This window comes from Macrosteles quadrilineatus, unplaced genomic scaffold (assembly GCF_028750875.1).
Source record: "Macrosteles quadrilineatus isolate MER2022 unplaced genomic scaffold, UCM_ALF_1.0 Scaffold_4__1_contigs__length_99947679, whole genome shotgun sequence".
In the NCBI taxonomy this organism is placed as follows: Eukaryota; Metazoa; Arthropoda; class Insecta; order Hemiptera; family Cicadellidae; genus Macrosteles; species Macrosteles quadrilineatus.
This window is the reverse complement of record NW_026542597.1, coordinates 12,775,675-12,789,884: the sequence shown is the minus strand read 5'-3', so window position 1 is coordinate 12,789,884 and position 14,210 is coordinate 12,775,675. Positions and strand designations below refer to the sequence as shown.

At 33.1% G+C, this 14,210-nt stretch overlaps 1 protein-coding gene across 9 annotated transcripts in view; it reads left to right on the top strand.

Moving 5' to 3' along the window:
• The window catches only part of LOC128991635 (syntaxin-binding protein 5-like), a 446,590-nt gene that overhangs the window by 160,256 nt on the left and 272,124 nt on the right, over positions 1 to 14,210 (top strand). The window lies entirely within an intron of this gene.

Below are 14,210 nucleotides of genomic sequence, written 5' to 3'. Positions count from 1 at the left end.
TCTATAATTTTTTGCTGCGTTTACACTACAGCTAGCAAGAGTTTTCTGCTTAAATGTATTTAAGTTCTTGAATCTAAAGTTTTGTGAGTCTTTACTATCATTTCAAAAGGGATCGAGCTGGTCTAGTAGTAGTGCCTGAGGTCCTGGGTTCAAATCCTTCCAACTACCAATAGAGCTTATCCATGGCGACCCTATAGGACTAGCCTGAAGTAATGTGTTAAACAGTACCAGGCTTGAACTAGCGTCCTAGGATGTGAATGTAGGGAAAAAAACCATCATTTCAAAGCCAGACATTATGTAATACTATGTAGATGTAAGCGAATCCTAGAGCCTACTAAAAGTTAATTAACTTCTAAATTGCGTACCAGTACCAAATTATTAAAAATTTATTTTTTTAGGGTAACTAGATATTAAAATAAACCCGCAACACTTTTATGAGATAATTTGCTTGATTTAAGCCGTGGTAATAAAATATTTGTACGGTTGAACGAAACAAATTCCACTAACAGATCTTAAATATCCAGATTAATTTGTTCATATAACCATTAGCTACAGCCCTGGGGATTAAATATTAATGGTAACAATCATCTATCCAAGTTAATTACAGTTTAGGAGATGTTTACCATTGAATATTTGAGTTAAGAAATTAAACTGAATACAAATAGGACATTGCATTAGAATATCCCTCTACAGTTTTTCAAACATATCGTTGTGTCTACATATTCAATCTGATATATATTGTAAGGAAATTGTAAGGAGACGAGTAAACGTGTTTCTAAACTTTTTTGTATAACCAAGTGTTACGCAAATCTTGGTTATTTTTCCTACAAATAAATGAGCTATTATCGGTGTAGAATGCGTTAACTTTATTGGCCTCCCAAAGACCTCTGAAAACACGAGAAAACGCTTATCGGAAACGAAAATCAAGATGTAAAGAATGCCTTTTAACTTTATGATATTACCTAGGTCCGACGTTTCGGAATCCATCTTCAGTTGTACCAATTCAAACATCCAAAAAACAACAGCTCTTAACGAAAATAACTTTCTCTCTGAAAGATTTTTTCAAAAGATCCCTTAAATTATACGGTAGATTCTGTAAAATATAATTGTTAATAGTTTCCAGACTGCATATTGTCTACTAAATGGATTAATAATGTTTGGCAGAATCATGACTCTTCCCAAGCTACAGTTGTCGATTCCGTTACAGTTAATGCGTCCAAAAGAAATGCAATAAAGGTGAAAACAACGCCTTGCTGCAACACCTTGGGAGTTGGAAATTGATGTCGGTTGACAGTTTTTGATCGCTTTGACGTAACTTGATACTGAATGTCGCAAATCACTTTAAACGCCTCTTCGTCACGTGAGACGTCTACTTTTCTTGCTTTTGTTTGTGTCTCGCTTGTGGGATTTTGGAATGGATCTACTTTAACTATTGGTGGAAATTTTCGAATGAAGTTTCTTTAATTGTTTCAAAGGGAAAGTGGTCTAATTTCACCAGATACACTAGGATAGGAGAGTTTCCTTTCACATCGAAATCCGAGACCCTATCACTAGGACAATACACTTGACGTATTGTTGGTAAAGACAAAATAGTCTACTACACCTAATTTAAAAATGGGTGCGTAATTGTTGTAATAAAAATTATCGCACTTTCCAATCGTGTTACCTAATTTTAAACTAATATTAACGAGTTTACCAATAGAGTTATAAGCTATTTCCGTCCGAATATAGTTTTTTTGTATACACTAACCTCCCCGCCAGCACGATAGCTCGAGCACTTTTCAATTTTGATGAAATTTTGTACGTGTAGGCCTACGTATAATCGAACGAGATTCCGAATGAGCATTGACGTGTTTTCATACGCTTAATAGTCAAGAAGAAAAGTCCTTAAAAAACTGTTATTTTAAAACTGTTTTTTATTCTTACGGAGAGTATTTGACAAGACTAAGGAAATATTCTGGCAATTAGGCAAATGGAAATTTGCTTAGGCTGCAGTTTAGCTACGGTAAAGGTATTATTAGGTTTCTTAAGTTTATTTAGGTATAAATACAGGGATTCCTTAAATAAACTTAAATAAAAATTTCGGTACCACACTTTTCAAATCCTGCCCCATACTCGTTCCTGGCCAAAATCGTGTACCGGTTCTCGTACCAAAACTAATAATACTCATATAACACACATCATGTTTTAAATGTTGCACATGTTAGGACATCATATGCGATATCCTTAGGGAGCAGATAATTGCAAAAGTACGTGTGGGAAATTATGGGCTTTCTCAGTATTATTGGTTCAAATGTGATTAGACTAATAAAATATTATGTGCATTTATTTTTAATTGCTACACCTTCGGTTTCATAAATCTATCTTTAATTACAATAAATATCTTTGCTGAGAACGATTTCTTAACCGATAGATCTGAATGTAATCTAAAGAGATTTATCGTCTAAGTTTTTGGACGTTTATCTCTAGATGATTTTTTAATGTTAAGTTCCCGTGAATACGCTTTCTGAGGTTTTGTAAAACTATCGACTAAATTAAGTATTATTTCAGAAAGTTATGTTATTGTCTATTCAGTTTTGTAAATTATTTATTGTTAAACGTCCCTAATGGTCTCAATTTCAAAATTATTAGATGTTAGGCCTAATACTTTTATAGGCCTACATAAAATCTAAATCAGGATTATAAATACGTGTTTTGGGAAATCGTCTTTGTGCATAGTGATTTTTATGAAACTAATATATTTCCAAGTCGTGCTTAATATTGTTTTCTGCACGCAATTTACAAATTGATTTTATGAACGGATAAGTAATGTTGTGAATGTAAATCTTTTTTATGACTAATTATAGACACTTTAATTTCTTAAACTCAAAAGTAAATAAATCATTTAGTGACAAAGTGTGTAGATTTTAATGTTGTTTCACACAAGCCTGAGGGGATTGCAGCCTCGCTTGGATTTGTTTTGTCTTCTCTATTTTTATTGTAAGACCGAACGTTTCAACACGAACCTCGCGAGAAAACGTTAAACCGGAAACACATTTTTTTTAACACATTGATCTCCCGACTTTCAAATCCTATTTTTTTACGTTTTTGGTACAGCATTATTTAAAAAATGATATAACCCAGTAAAACACTGGTTGTCATACATAAATCTATTACTCTTAAAGTTAAAAAAAAATTAGTTTCTAGAAGTTTCAATCCTCAGATATCCTACCGATTGTGACATCCCCGCCTGCATAAAATACGTGTTAAAAGTTAAGTGTTAGAAAATATTGAGGAATTTCCTTCCAGAGCAGCAACATTTCAACAACTTACTAGGCATCGTACCCGACTAGATGTCCATTGTCCCTAGAGTTAGGCTGTCGCAGTCCAAGACAGTGCTGTTTCCCCCCTCCCCCTATAAATTTTAAGCATTATCGCATTCGCATCCTTTCTTCATTGTGAGTCAACTACTGGTGAAAGCATAATTGGAGCTGTGTTGTTTGTTGTTTTGTTGGTATAGTTTTTGGATTTTGGCGCTGTAGTGTTGTTTAGTGATTTCGTTAGTACTCCACATTAATCATGTCCACCTGGTCAAGAGACTTCACTCTGGAATTCATTGAGAAATACCGATGTCACGAATGCATCTGGAAAATTAAAAGTAAAGAGTACCATAACAGGGAAATGAGGGAAGCAGCCTATCAACAATTATTGGATTTTGTGAAGAAGGCGGACCCAAAAGCCACAAAGGACACTGTGGTTAAAAAAATAAATAATTTAAGAAGTGCGTTTTAGAAAATAGTTGAAAAACTCCAAACTGTGCAGTTCCGGACTGAGCGTGTCTGGGGAGGTCACGACTCCGGCCAAACTGTGCAGTTCCGGACTGAGCGTGTCTGGGGAGGTCACGACTCCGGCCAAACTGTGCAGTTCCGGACTGAGCGTGTCTGGGGAGGTCACGACTCCGGCCAAACTGTGCAGTTCCGGACTGAGCGTGTCTGGGGAGGTCACGACTCCGGCCAAACTGTGCAGTTCCGTGACGTTCCGTGCACGTTCCGGGACGGAACGTGTATGGCAGGAAAGCCTTCAGTAATGGAGCAATAAATATATACAATAAGTTGCCAAACTCCATACTGCACCTTGAAAAAAGGAAACTCCTTAAGATGGTTACAACGTATCTCAAAAACAAAGCCTACTGCTCGCTGAAGGAGTATTTTGAAGACCCTCTATTCGGCCTAGGCTGAAGTATGCCTGGACACAGCCTCAGTTTTAATTATATGTTAATTGTATGTTGTATATTTGTAAATAAGTGATTTTATGTTTTTAATGACGCCATCAATCCCCCATGGGGTAAAAGATGAAGAATAAGAAAGTAATAAGGTAATCCCGACTCGATATGCTAAGAGACAAAATTAGTCATTGTTGTGTAATCATTAATCATGCATTAAAATTCGAAATGAGCCTTTTTTGTGTAGAATCTGTAGAGTAACCCAATATACCAAACGTCGATCGCCAGACATGATCGAGTTAGTGACACTTGGCAGTTTTGATCGTGGAACCTAACTCAATATGACACGGGACAAAATTGCTTTGTTCTCCGTCTTCCGGTTAGTCACACGTATCTTGTATACCATTCAAACAAAATAATCATAAAAGTAACTTACAATTAAACTATTACAAAACTAGTCTTACCGTCACATCTGAGACTCTTTCTACGAGAACAGGCTTAAAGTCTAGTCAGGTAAATAAACATCCCAAAAACTCGTATTTGAGTATTTGAGTTAATTTAGTAAAGTTTATTTTTATTTAGTTTTTAATCTATTCGGTTCAATTTTTGGAAAAGGGAAAACACGAAATGATAATGTTTGTGATGAAATAGGGACAAATTAGTAGTTGTGATCTTAGTAACTAATATTTAATGTTAAATGTGAGGAAATAATGGCAAAATGTCTCAGCGATAAAGGTTTTTCTGCATCAACAATATTTAAAAAATGGTTTTATTCGTTGCGATAGTTCTAAACTAAATGTGTACATTGACTTGTTATTTAAAGTACGGAATTCTGAACATTTTGCTGAAATTTTGTGGCAGTTTAAGGTGGGTTATTTGAAGTGACACATGTCAAAATCGTTTTACTCTCCTCCTGTTTAAAACATTCCAAACCATCGGATCTTCTTAGTCCCATAGAGAAGACACTATTAATTTCTTTTTATAATTTTCTGTACCAGAGTTAGGCTGCAAATTTTAAACTCTACACTTAAATAAACACATATTGTAAAATACATTATACATTTCATGATTATGATTGACTTAAGTTAAACTACATAAGTTACATTCCTACAAATTATTAATAAGTTCGAGATCGTTTTACAGATAAAATTACCTTAACAAATACGCACAGATTTGTGATGTTCTGCAATTTTTTTTATTAACAATGTGTTCTCTAGACGATTGACCTTTTATCCTGGAATATTCATGGTTACATTTTGAAATATTAAATTTTGTGTATTAACAACAAATGTATGCTAGATATTCATTTATTTTTTACATATTGTATGTATGTTGACTTGAGAAAATTAACATTTGAACGGAAACTAAACTCTGTAGGCCTAACAGGAATTGTTTAGCGAAGTAATGAACCAGAATTTCTAGTTCTGTGTCGAGTTTGTCCAGTTAAACGTGTTAACTCAAATTGTGGCCTAACTCGAGTTCCAGCTTGGCCAACTACATCACTTGAAGAGCAGAGTTAAACTGCGTTGACTTTCAGCCTTTGTAAACTTAGGTAATTAGCAAAATAAATATCGGATAATTGGTACGGTTCAACCAATTTAGGTTCGGCGACGGAAATTAAGGAACTCAAGAAGTATTGGCAACACTTTTAAAGTTATTTTTTTTGTTTACACACGAGTTCCCTTGTAGATGTTTTGTCAAAAAAAATGGAACAACGAACATATTCTAAAAACTATAATCGATCACCGGCTAACTTTATATTTCATAATCATCTTTCAACATAGGTAATAATGATAGAAATCTCTAAAAGTTTGTGCTGCCTAAGGATGGCATAAGAAACTATCTTGACAAGAAAGGAAACTATCCAGGTTGTTAAGTCTTACTTTCCTGACTCTGCAGAAAGTTGTAATTTCATTATTTTGTTTTGAGTAACTTAACTTCTTCTGTCATTTAGATTATTTGTATGTAAATTTATTGTTGATATTTAAAATCATACCCCTTAGAAAATTATTCTTTTTTACACTTGCATAATGTTGTAATAGTATAAAGACTTTTAATATTTAGGCGTATTATCCTAGTTTTCATGAATATGTTGAATCTGTTGTCTAAATTTTAATATGAGGAGTAATAGAAATAAATTAAAGGTTATGATAAAAAGGAACACCTGAACATTGTGAAAAGTCTCTACATTATTTATGAGCGAAAATAAACTTATGTGTTTAATATATCCTTTGAATCCAACCTAAATTCTTCCTCAAACTTACATTGTATCCTAATTGTTGGTTTTGTTTTCAGGTACGGTTTTTCATACGTAAAGACCATGGTAAGCTAAGGTAAAAATATTTTTTCAATAACTTTAAGACAATAACAACTTATAGTCAATGAAGCTTTGGAAGAACTGACTATGTTGTTAGAAAATTAGGTTTAATCGTGAAATATGATACAGCTGTATTAGTATTCTGGACAAAACATTATGTAGTTGGTTTCAGAGTGGGTAGTCCGAAGCTCCTGGTGGAAGGAGAGTCAAAGTTCTCCGAAATAGTTTAGTAGCCACATATATTGAACTTGCTTCGTTGATTATGTAAATGGGTCCAATAAAAACCTAATTCTATTTTCAAACTACATCAGATTATAATTTTAGCTTTTAAATTAAAACTTCGTGAGCAAAGCCACGCTGGGATGTTTTACTATATACTATTCTAGAAAAAATAAATTTTAAAATACTTACAAAGAAGAGATTTGTTGTTGAATGCAAATTATGTAAACTAATATATGTATGAATTTCATCCATTATTTTTTACGATTTAAGATTTTATGAAATGTGATGCCTTTGCCCCCATTTAAGAAAAACCACACTTTTTTCCGAAAGCATTTATCTCTGCAGCTTTAGATGTTTCGCAACAAAATGAAACCGAGAGGATTAACAGAAAACAATTAATATCCCGCAGGTCTTTTGAAACCCAGAATAATGAATACATGGAACCATTAGTGGTTCTGTTCGTCTAAGCGGTCGTGGTGAATCGTTTTGAACATTTATATTACGTAACGAACAAAGAGAATTATATCACAATGCTTTATAAATGACGCAACTTTAAAAACTGTAAGGTAATATACATTTGGTGTTTTGTGTGAGTTTTTTGCAAAATGTTTAATGGGAATATTGTACTTTTTGTTAATTGCTTGTGTTGTCATTTGTTAGTTTTCTCTGAAATTTAGTTAGAATAGAATTTTTTTACTTATGGTTAAGGTATATGGCAGATCCGAAATGTATCTGCGGAACTAGGTTCTGGTGCATTTATTTAAGATTTTCATTGTTTGAGTGGGCAAAATAGTTTAATTGACATATACCATGCCATTTTAACCATGGTAAGTGGTAGACTTTCGTATCTGTTGGCACAAACAACCGAATGAAAATATTGATTGATTATTCGATTGTTTCATTCGATATATCGTTTGGTTAGTTAGGTTAGGTTAATCTTACCTAACTAACCAAATGATATATCGATTAATCGATTTTTCGATTGATATTTTCATTCGGTTGTTTGTGCCAACAGATACGGAAGTCTACCCATGGCATGGATTTGCAATTTCTTCTGTAAAATTCACACAACTGCAGAAGTGTTTAACTTGTCAGTTTCAAAATTAACATGTTCAGCAATTGTTTAAAGTAACCATGATTTTTAAGAGTCAATATATCTTAAGGTGACTGATTTTCGTTACTCACCAACAATTCATGATTTTAAAATGAATAAATTACACTTTTTGGCTCTCAATGAAAAATAAAATGTTTACCAGCTTTCCAACACCCTGATCAAACCAATTTTGTTATTCCCTGAATTCCACTGTTTTCGTTTATCCGTTACACGATTTAACTTCTCAACCTTTGAATTCAGTTTATCCATTTAACATAACAATGGTTGTTTTCCATTTTAACTGCCAGTAAAACACGGAAATTCAGACAGTTTGATTGGTCATGGTTGGTCGAATTTGCTATTATTGTTGGAAAAGGCTTAAAATCATCAGACATTAGCAAAATCATGCCAATTGACTTAAGTTTCAAATATTTAAAATATTTATATACTGTTTGAAACTATCTTTGAATATGTCGTAAATTAAATAGACCCCTTCTTACTTGCATTCTAGTATGAATATTTCTTTACGACTACTACCATTATTATTGTTTTGTCCTGTATTTTTTTTTAATAGCAAGGACCTATATTTTCGGATCGTGTGTCTAAAATCTACCATTAAGAACTATGTTCAACTTTCGGTAAGATTATCTAGTTGTAATTAATATATGGAATCTAACCTACGATATTTTTATCTAAACGTATCCATTCGTCTTGGTCCATTACTGACGTAGCAGATTTTGTTGCTAATAATAAACTAACTGAAAACTGTAATTAAGATTAAATAAATTACACCAGTTGGAACTGACATAGGTAGACCAACTCTAACACCACATTTTCGACTTTGAATAATTTTTGTGAAATATTATAAAGAGTTAATGTAGTTCGTCGAATATTTTCCTTTCTGCGATATAAAATCCCTCACCCTTCAGCTCTACCAAGGAAATCTCGTCCCGGATTTCTCTGTTCGGTAACTAATCCTGGATGTCGTCTCTCCAAGGCGAATCCCTCGGGACTCCGTCGCTCCAGAGCTCGGATCAAATTTCACACGAGGCGACAATTTCCCAACTCCGAAACTCTTTTACAGATCTGAAAATTTGCGTAGAACCACCACGAGGCTGTGTGCCTTTTTTAGTCGTAATTGTTACATGTTTTATTATGATTGTATTTTGGTGGCAATGAATTTACTGTAGTTAAATTTAAAAGTGCCATACCCACATCACGTTAACTGCAACTGAAGTCCGGCTCAGTGACAGTAATACAACGTACAAAACCCAAAATTTATATTTAAAAAAGGATAGATATTAGGGGAATTTTCAGAAACCGAAACACCAACAAAATTTGCTAGTATCCTTCTAACATTTGTATAGTTCTCTATCTTTGGGCTGATAAATGTAATTGAAACCTCTATAAAGTTGTGGTTAAATTGCAAATTTAATTTCACCACATTAAACACTTGCTATAAAAACCGTTTAGCATTTAAATTAAATTACCACTATTCAAATGAGACCATAAAACAATCCGAGTTTGCCAATCCACGTTCAGAAGCAATAAATTGCACGATTAAACTACTGTTAAGCCCACGTGATCGTAATTTATAACTCTCATGGTTAATGAGAATGTTAATGATGATTAGGCTTTGATTTTGTATGTTATTGGTATGTATACGCATAATTTATAAATTGATCCCTTCATTAGATATATAAAGTAATTTTTCGTCATACTGCAGCAAAACCGCCGTTTTTAATGCATGCGTAGCGGGTATAAATAAGTAGCATTTTTACTCTCTGGGGAGTAAAAATCTGCTGTTATTAACAGTTGCGAATTTAGATTGTTGCAATAATGTATTGATCGAAATTATTTATCAATTGATTTATTAAGCCGGGTTTTCCTAGGCGCGTAGTCGGCCAGCGGAGAGAGGAACGCGGAGAGCGGACTCAGCTTGTCTTAGGTAATTTAATGTTACTGTTTTCCTAGCAGCGGAGCGGAATGCCATGTTAATTTCAATTCCGCTCTCCGTTGTCCGCTCTCCGCTGGCCGACTCCGCGTCTAGGAAAACCCAGCTTTAGGTTAGCCTATTGTTGTTGATTGCTTGACATATCGATGGTATAATCGATGGTCGAGATGATTGAATCACTTACTATAAACAGCTGCTTTTTTGCATCAGCAGAATTGAAAACAAGCTGGAAGTCGATTTGAAAGGTTATCTTTACTTAAAAATTATTTCGTTTTCTAACTTTGTTTTTGATAATTAATAATGCAATATGACGAATAATATAGCTCACCACATGGGCAAAAAGTAACTTTTCAATTAACTTCTTAATTACTTTATTTCAATAATATTAACATTTCAAATCTTTTATATCTTTCATCTTTGTTAAATAATAAAAATTGTTTACTCCGGCTCTTGATGGGTCAGCACTGACCCATGTATATGACGTCACATTATGAAGTCATGATCAATTCCAATCAATTGATATACTATTTTATGTTGATTATTTTATCATAATGACTACATATATCTTTAGAGCATATATTTTTAGTGACATATATAATGTATTTAGTGACATTTCAATTTTTTTCTGACTGGCTCCTGGTGGGTCAGTACTGCCCCATTAGTATGACATCACTTTATGACGTCATATTCACTTCCGATCGAATTATATAATATTGTATTTCAGTAAGGACACAAAAAAGAATGTTATACAACAATAAAGTATTTAGCAATACGATTCGATTTTATAAATTCCTTTAGCAGTGAACGTGTTAACCCTCGCTCATTTTCCGACCTCGGCTTCGCCTCGATCATAAAACTTCTCGGGCCAAAAAAGAGTCACTTTAGGCCCAAGCGATGAAAAAAAACTAAACTATGCAAAATTAAATCATTAAACTACACCGATACCAGCTTTTACCAGAAACAGATTGTTGATGTGGTTTAGCTATTTGTTTTCCAAGAACCGTAATTTATAAAGTGACTTAACCGTTTCATCGAGGTGTTAAAGAAGTTATCTTGGTAGTTGTGTAATCGGGTTTGAAGTTATGGTTTTGTTGCTTTATCCTAACCTATGATACTTTTAGTCGTACTTTTCAGATAAAGTTGATGTTTTTTACCAATTTTATTCTATCCGATTTGTCTCAACAATGACTGGTATAAATGGCTGTAATAATTGCCATTTTAAATATAGTTTAAATACAGGGTGTTTAATATTAAAAGTACTGAAAACAAGCTTATTGGTGGGTCTATTTTCTTGGGTATTACTTATTGCTGAATAGTGTATATGCATTGTTGCATAGTTATATAATGTCAAGTGTTATTGGGAATGTATAGTAAATATAACTCTAAATGGTGTTTTCACAAGCTCAAGGAGGTAGAAGAACACGTTAAAATAAATCATAGGTTATAAGCCAAGCAATGTTTAAAGTTTCTTGTTACGATTCGTATACCCAATAGATAAAATATTATTGACATTTAACAATTTAAGCAAACCGGATCCGTAGTAAACAAAAAACTTACTCTATATGACCTTGAGAAAACACCATGTCAAGTCAAATCATCTTTATTCACAATATGCACATGTAGTACATTAGAATAGTGTCAAATAATGAGTATGTTGAGTATTATTTTCAATATATTCCCCCAAAACACTAAACCTCATACAACTATGCAACGATGCATATCATATCAGAAATAAAGGAACGAAAACAAGTACAGTATTCTAAAATATAAGCTTGTTTTTTCGCTAAACAGTGTCTCACAGAACTTTTGGGGTTGCGTTCAAAAAACACCTTATATTGACCATAGTGTAATTTATATTACAGTTAGAAACATTATAATGTATTGGAAGACTACATTCCTTTTATATGAAAAGTCAGTATATCTCTAAATAGGTCAAACGTTTATCCTCTTTGAAAAATGGGAGGTGAGACCGAGACCATGACAACACAAAATGGAGCTTCTATACACTGAACTGATGCATCCCCCGAGCGTTTTATTTCTATTTTATGGACCGAGGCTTCCAGACATAAAGGGTAATTTGAACCTTAATGCATCACTTTAGTACGACCTCAGTTCCAAATGTGCTTAGTTTATGTGTATGATAAAACAATCTTCAATTTACCTTTGGCAAAGGTCAGGTGTACTCCGTCGTTTGATTAAGCTTTAGATTTTTAGGAACTTTTAGCAGGTTGAGGACAATGTCGATTTTAACTTATACTTAAGCTGTAAAGCCAAACAAAAATAATACATTAAGAAAGTATCAAGAAAGCTATGACGAATTGAATTTTTTAAGTTTAAAATAATAGTGTTTCACTATTGAATAATGATTTTATTTTTTGGATTATTAAATTTACTCCCCACACTGGATAATTCACTGGATTACTCAGTGCCGAACAGAAAAACAAAGTAAAATCACTTCCAGATGAACAGTTTTAAGTTGTAAAACAAAATATTATTGTTTCAATGATAAATATTCTATAATTAAAAACAATTATTATAAAATAGCTTAACTTAGACATTTAAAGTTTTAGGGTGTAACAATAATCCCAATTGTTTGGAAAGCGCAATTAGAGGTTCTAGTATAATACCTCTTCTAACATCAAGCTTGAAGAGGTAACTTGTTTTTTCATCATTTTAATATGGAGATGAAACTGTAATCTTTGTAACATTCTAAGAATAATTTAAACTTACACTACAATTAAACAAAGAAAGTGATGATTCTGAAAACATCAAAGTTGAATTAAATATAAACTTGAATATGTGATAAATCATGCTCAGTTTCTTTAGTTTTATGAGTTAAGTTACTGATGCTTTCTAATGATACCAGAGTGCTTAGATGCTTTATAGATACTTGTACTTCTTGCACTTCGCTAATGCAATCATCACAATATTACAATTGTGTATGACTTAATCTTTGTTCTGAGTACGCTTTCTTCATTTATTCATCGAAGAACATGTTTGGAATCAGTTTTGAATAGCAATCTTTGAGTGTGTATGAAATTAATTTTAATGCACTATATACTGAAATATAACTTTCTATCAAGTTTTGAGGGAATCTGAATAGTCTAATTTCAGTTTGGATTTGCATCTGTAAATGCATTATTTCTTAACTCAACATTAATAATGGAATTGAACCTTCTTTGGATTTGTCAATTGAAATTATTGTCATGTGGAATAAACTGCTTACGCTTAGGACTTTGATTATTGCGAATCATTGTGTGTATGATTAAAGCCCATTTCATATCAAACGTTTCACTTAATATTATAATATCGTTACTTTTCACTGAGTAGTGTACATCACTTGCAAATTTAACGTTACTTTCGACAAGTTACATGATTATTCATAGTCGTTTAATACACTTGAAGGCGTAAACCCCAACAGAATCATCGCAGCAACTATTTATTTTATCGCAAGTTTAGGTTATTTGTGGCATTATTGAGTACGTTCCCTGTCAATATAAGTGGGAAAATAAGTCATTACGACCGACTAATGAAATATGATTCCCTTCCTGGGTGGGAAAGTACCTAAACCATTACAAGTTTAGTATACAAACCCAGTCATTGCTGGACAATCACGATAGAAAAACCAAACAGAACCTTTATCAAATGAGAACCATTTTAAGAAACTTGGAGTAAACTTTTTTAACTGAGTTAACAAAAACGAACGCATGTTTATACACAACAAACTCTATTTAACTCTGTTTACAAACTCTATCTTTTATTATTAAAAGATAGAGTTTGTAAACTCCAAAACTCACCCTGCGTTGGGTAAAGTATACTTGGCATACCAAAGTATCTTTGGTGTAATAAAAGCTAACCTCCAGGCGAGGGTTGAGATGGTTTTACAGAAGAGGGTGTTTGGCGGTTGTGGCCCCTAGCGACCTCTATAGACCTGTAGATACGGAGTCGAATCTTGAATTGAACATTCCGATGCAACAGGGCCTTGAAGTACCTCCCCCTCAGACCAGTTCCATCTACTGATATTACGCTTTCATATCTCACTGTTGATATCATTGATGTACTCAGTTGTAGTTTGGCATCAATATATCAAGACCATTATGTGTTACGTATTGGCTGGTAGATTATTTTGTCATATTGATTTAATTAACTGGATGTACATTTAAAGTTTTTCATTAGCGTAGATTGAAAATCTTCCGAATTTTTATTACTGCGAAAAACGCAAAAAATTGTTCGTTTACCGATCTGTGTGGATTTTGTATTTTCACTGTGAGGTAGATTTTGCAATTCATTTCTGGACCATTTTGTAGAGCTTACAAAAAAATTATATATGGAAGCGTTGTTGTTAGTTTAAGAACTACTGTACGTAAAAAAAACTAACAATTTTTAATTATTTTTGGGAGAATAAATAAATCCATGTACAGTA